The 6,005-nt window shown below is 38.3% G+C and overlaps 1 long non-coding RNA gene across 1 annotated transcript in view; it reads left to right on the forward strand.

Moving 5' to 3' along the window:
* LOC107575486 (uncharacterized) overlaps positions 1–2,756 on the forward strand; it is a 17,247-nt gene extending 14,491 nt beyond the window's left edge. Inside the window, exon 3 of the long non-coding RNA XR_001607882.1 lies at positions 2,746–2,756. This is a non-coding gene — a long non-coding RNA (uncharacterized lncRNA). The remainder of the gene's footprint in view (positions 1–2,745) is intronic.
* The last annotated feature ends 3,249 nt before the right edge of the window (positions 2,757–6,005 follow it).

Genomic DNA, 6,005 nt, shown 5'->3' on the forward strand with positions numbered 1-6,005 from the left:
AGCCTATGTGCACATGTAGTAGCACAAACAACTATACAGTGTGCTCTATGCACACAATGTGTTTAACACAATTACATTTTTGAATCGTACTTGACAGTAGAGAGACACACAGCAGTGAGAGTTCTGGTGCAGAGCTCCAGAGACTCTCACACACTGCATGGGGGTTTTTCTGCTGTCAGGTACGATTCAAAAATGTAATTGTGTTAAACACATTGTGTGCATAGAGCACACTGTATAGTTGTTTGTGCTACTACATGTGCACATAGGCTAGTTGAGTTTATTCTTTAAAAACACATGATTACTTTGCTGTAAGTGTTCTTTGAAATACTTAGGTAAAAGGTTGTTGATGCTATGCATTTTAGACCGTGTGTCTTGTGTTAAATTAGGATAACTGTTACATGTGTGACTATGTAAAATTTGTTTGTCTCCTGCATGGAACACTTGGCTATTTTCAATATAGCTACAGTAAACCATGTTGCCACGCGGATACAATATGTTTCACAATTGCATTATCCTTTCTAAATTGGCTTCTAATTGTTTCATTATGTAATTGGCATGATACAATTTTACCTGACTAATAATAAATTGTTATATTTGATTTATTCTGAACTTTTCTTGAATTAATTATGACCAGTAAATCATAGGAGGCTAATGCTACCGTAAATCTGTGTCCAGGATAGTACAAACTAAAGGCGCATGAATGAAAGGAGCAGTAGGCACTTCATCTGAAGACCTTTTGATTTCTGTCTATCACTGATTTAGCAAGATGTATGGAAGTGGCTAAATTAAGTACACTTTTTGTAAGAGTGAGCAGTAGGCAACCGACAAAAAGGTATTAGCTAACTTATTACACCCTCTGACTAACATCAGACTGGCTAGTTTGCCGCAAACCCGGGGCACATATCTCTGAGCGGCATTGGGTCCCTGATGAACGAATAATTGAAAGTATGGGATTTACAGAATACTCAAATATCTAAATTAATAAACAATCGATATCTGTGATCAGCTTTTGATTAGAAATATTGCCTAAATTTAATGATCACGTGAAATTGGAGTCAGACTGAAAACGGAGTTAGACAAAATTGAAACTAAGTCCTGATAAATTCAGAAGCGCAAGTAAAAGACTGAATACGCATTAAGCCTTCGACCAGGCCGCTGGATTCCGCTTTTGGGGCTGGCGGGTGGAACCTTACAGCTCATTTTTCATTCATAAGACTGAAACAGATCCAAATTCTTTCTTCCCACTGCATGGTGGCCCAGGTCAACAAGTGGAAGACGTTACCACTCAGACTCAGCAGATGACCAGGCAGTACGTAAATATCACTTTTTCCAAACCTCTTTTCAGAGACCGCTGGCATTAGTGTCTATTGTCAGTTTACGATTATCTAATATGCATTAGATTTTATATAACTGATGTCAGTTAATAACAAATAATCTCTCAATTTATTTGTTGAATCTAGAATAAGGTTTACCTTATTAATTCCAGGAAACTACAGTTTATATTTCCATAAGATAACGTCCATAGTAACATCCAACTCAGTTACTTGCATCTATCAATCTTTTGCACTTTATCTATTTATTGTACTCATTTAGTAGTTGTTAGTTACTCATCTATCCTTTAGTCCATAAAACCCCTTTTATTACACCTGTGTCTTCCTTGTGTTGATAATATAGTAAGAGGCTCTACAAGTTTACAGTATCTCAAAATTCCTTCAGATTGGTCAGACTACAACTTTCTCCAATGTATGTAATTATTATTGATTCAACAATCTTCAAGATTCAAAAATCTTTTTAACAGAATGTTTTGATTCATAGTTTGAAAAATGATTTACTATGGAGGATGTTCTCTTAGCAATGGGAGACATTGTAGGCAATGTTCCCACTAATTTCTTCTCTTTTTCCTAAACATCTCTGCCCCACACACACTCAAATATCTATTTAAACTGAGGAATGTAACTGAAGTCATCATTAAAGTATTACAGCAACTGATTTGGCGCACATCATTCTCTTTCTATAAAACCTGTAAACCACATTCACCGGTTCTAACTTTGCCCAAGCACTCAAATGATTTCTTATTTACTAGAATACAATTAAATGGCTTTCCCCAGTAATTTTTCCACCTGTTCTCTTTACGGTGTAACGGGGTGAAGAATCACACGACAAGAAATCTCAATCAATACCCCGGAGGGTGGATTTATTGGGGTGCATTCTTAGTTCATCATGATCTCACAAAGTTCTGTTATGACCAATGAAACTCACACTGTGCAATTAATATATTAACATCGTCGTGTATACACTCTGTATGTTATAATGAAAGGATTCGATTGTGATCAGCACAGAACAAAAACTGGTGTGTGTCGCAGCCATTAGGTAAACCAGCATACATTCATGAGGATGATGAAAGTGTTTTAAGTTGAGTAAAGCCCCCAGACCCCCTGCTCGTGACTCCCCCTGCCACCCCCGTACACGTTCAAAACTGAGGCGATTTCACTCCAGCGCTTCTCTTTCTCCTTACGGTTGTGATACGTTTTCGACACATTATACAGACAGTCGAATTACTATGAAACATCAAGAAGCAGTTTCCTCCGTCTCCACTATCCAATGGAGCCGTACAGCAGCTGTTTTGCGGTCGCGCATTGGCTATTGTGAAAGTACTGACGTAATCATAGCCGTCATCATCCCGATTTCCATCCTAAATATCAAACATGTTTGATATGATCGGGGCGGCCCCGATTTGTGTGCGAGCAGATCGGGAGGTGCAAGATTCGATCGGTGAATGCCTCACATTATCAGATAATCCGCGCCGAACATTGGGGCTCGACAAGATTTTTGCTCCGATTCTCGGGAGGGGGAAATTGGGGCTAAATCGGGCAAAAAATCCTGTAGTGTGAGCCAGGTTTTAGTCCATCTCGAGATTTTATCTGTGGAAGATAACCTGCTTAATAATTATGCACACATGAATATAAGGCGTTTTTCACTTCCAGCCTTCATGAACAATAATATATAGATTATAAGTGATTAAATACAAGATTAATAGTACTTATAATTATTGGTAAAATGTGCTTGGAAAAAAATATAATCAGAATATCAACTTGCATAATAATTATGCATGCACTGTATTTTTCCTCTTCTGCTGTCGAGGTAATGCAAGAAATGTTGTGATTGGTTGTCAAGGCAGCCAATCAGAATTTAGCAGCCTTGGTCTCTGATTGGCTGGAATTATGGTACATTGTAACGCTGGGTTGTGTTGAGCACGCAAGCTGTTGGCATTTAGCGAGCACTGAGGGCGGGCATCAGGTGAGCAAGCTAGTGAAACATTGCACGCGCAAAAGAGAAGGTCTGCTCACATCCAAAAACATATTTTAAATGCAAAAATTATTTTTGTGCGCTCTAAATACTTTCTTCTTTGCGAGACAAACATTTTCTCCACAAAACTCTGAATTGTGGCAGAAATGTAATCCCATACTCGTCCACGGCAATGCTTGCTGCATTAGCGCTGTCATATCTGACTACAATGTCACAGTCATAGCCTATAACACGCTCTCACACGTTTATTATTTTAATGTTTTGGGAGGAGTAAAATTTGCATATGTGGTTTCATCAACCAGATGCATTTACATTTGTCCAGTTTCGTCAGGAATGCATCCCAGACCACCTCCTGAAGTGGTTTGAGCGATCGGATTTATATCCGTCTCGAATGCGTTTCGGAGGGTATTTACACCTATAGCTATCCGATCTGAAAAAACGCATGAAGTGACCAGGTGTAAACAGGCCCTATTTTAACATTAAATACTGCCATAGTTGAAGAAAAAAAACGTTTTTTTTTATATTTTCAATGGGAACATTTGATCATAATTATTGCATAAGTATTAAATAGTACAATGAAATTCTCTCAAAATACAAAATAAAACTATCAAACAAAAATATATTACATTGATTTCACTGAAAATTAAAAAAAAAAAAGTTACATTTTAGGTGTCCGGTCACTTTTGACCGCGAACAGCACGTGTGACTCCCAAACGAACGATACCAGAGGGTACTTCTCTGAGATTTCTGTTCCTCCATTGGCAGTCAATGCAACTACAACTTTGACGCTTCAGAAAGTTCATAAAACAAATCCACATGAATCGAGAGGTTCAGACTAATTGAAGCAATCAAGTCTCTTAAGAAAATTTAGTTTAGTCTGGCTGCAGACATTAGTTTAACTCCAAAACACCTGGCTGGCAGTTTCTAGCACTCCTATAGACTTTGATTCGCTGATTCAAGTGTGTTTAATTAGGGCTGGAGCTAAACTCTGCAGGAGAGCTGAGTTTGACATGCCTGTCGTAGAGACATGACTGCTGGCTTTTTTGACTAGGCAACTATAGCAACTTCCTTCACCGTGGAAACTGTCTGGTCGCACCTTAGCAATCATTTACAGCACCCTAGCAACTGTAGCAACTTTAAGAGGCCATTTCTCAACACCAGAACATCATACAGACACATATCTATCTATAGCATCCTAAGAACCACCAAAACACCCTAGAAACCATCTTGAACACCTTAGTAACAGCATAGCAATGACTTAAGACACACCCTAGCAACCACCCAGAACATGCTGAACAGGCTAACATAGCGTTTAAAATGCTAGTAACATGCTAATTTATTTTAACAACAAACTAAAACATGCTAGCAATGTGCTTAAACATACTAGCAACCCAGATAGCAAGAACGTTTGGGCCAAATGTGGCTGATAGCTGTCACATTTGGCCTAGGTATGGCATGGCTGAGCACATATGGGCCAAAATTTAACCGTATATGTTTTGCCATGGATTTAGTATAGGAGGGAATTTTCTTTTGGATGACAATTTTTTTTTTTTTGAGGTATATGGCCCAGATGATAGCACACAACTGAGAGCCATATGTGGCTTGGCTATGGCACACCATGGAATATGTTAACTTATGGTTAACATTTGGCTTTTATTTGGAAGAACACAGTGGCAGTCCACATCTCAGCCCATTCAACAATGCTATTGGTTGCTTTATCTTCCCTTATTCCTATTGGTGGATTACTGAAATTTTGAAAATATATCCGTTATTTCCCGCTCTGCTTCCTCTTTCAATCGCCGTTAAAAAAGAAGATGATGAAAAAGCTCCCTATTTACAACAACAGCCTTTTTGCCCAGACACATTCTTATTCAGGTAAGTGCAGTTATGGTTTTTTAAATGTTTTCTAGGGGTGTAATGGTACACTTATTCGTACCGAAAATTGTACCGAACAAATACAGTGTCGTTTTAACCACTGTACGTGCGGAACTTAATCCGTTTCAATTTGTAAATAAATCTTCACTATACATTATTACTATACATTACAATCTGTAATCGTAAGGTTTGTGTTCTGTTCTTTTCGATAAGAAACAAAGTCACATTTTTAAAATTATGTATATTTTATCAGGAAATTAAATCCATAAATGCCGTTTTGACGCTCTTTGATGTGGCGTGACAGACCGCTGCAAGCGGAAGCGCGGAGAGCAACCCAGTCAGCAAATTTCCTTTGGCGAAGATCTGGATCATATCAACAGCTAAAGTGTGGCCCAGATTAGTTTGTGTTCGCGGCCCAAAACTGGTCCACATCTTTTTAGCCAGAACTGAACCAAAACAGTGCCATAACCCAACTCAGAGTGAGCCAAATATCATCATTCCTTCCCTTTAAAACTCTTTTCTACTAGTTACAACCGGTTATAACGTGAAACAAACTCGCTCATGTCATGTAATCTCAATCAGTTTTGCAACTGCGGAAAAATGCCAATAAAACCGCCTTAATTACCTTTACCGCAGGCAAGTCATTCCACAGCTTGTTGCTAGAAAATTGCAGTGTGCAAATGTGCAGTTTATATGTTTGCATACATTTATTTTTAGTGTTGGCTATTGTATCTAAAAATAAATAGAAATGTAATTGAATAGACTGGGCTCTGTTGTTGAATGCAGCCTTTAATATTTTAGTAATGTGCTCTAATAGGGCTCCC

This window comes from Sinocyclocheilus grahami, unplaced genomic scaffold (assembly GCF_001515645.1).
Source record: "Sinocyclocheilus grahami isolate Dianchi unplaced genomic scaffold, SAMN03320097.WGS_v1.1 scaffold2671.1, whole genome shotgun sequence".
NCBI classification, from domain to species: Eukaryota; Metazoa; Chordata; class Actinopteri; order Cypriniformes; family Cyprinidae; genus Sinocyclocheilus; species Sinocyclocheilus grahami.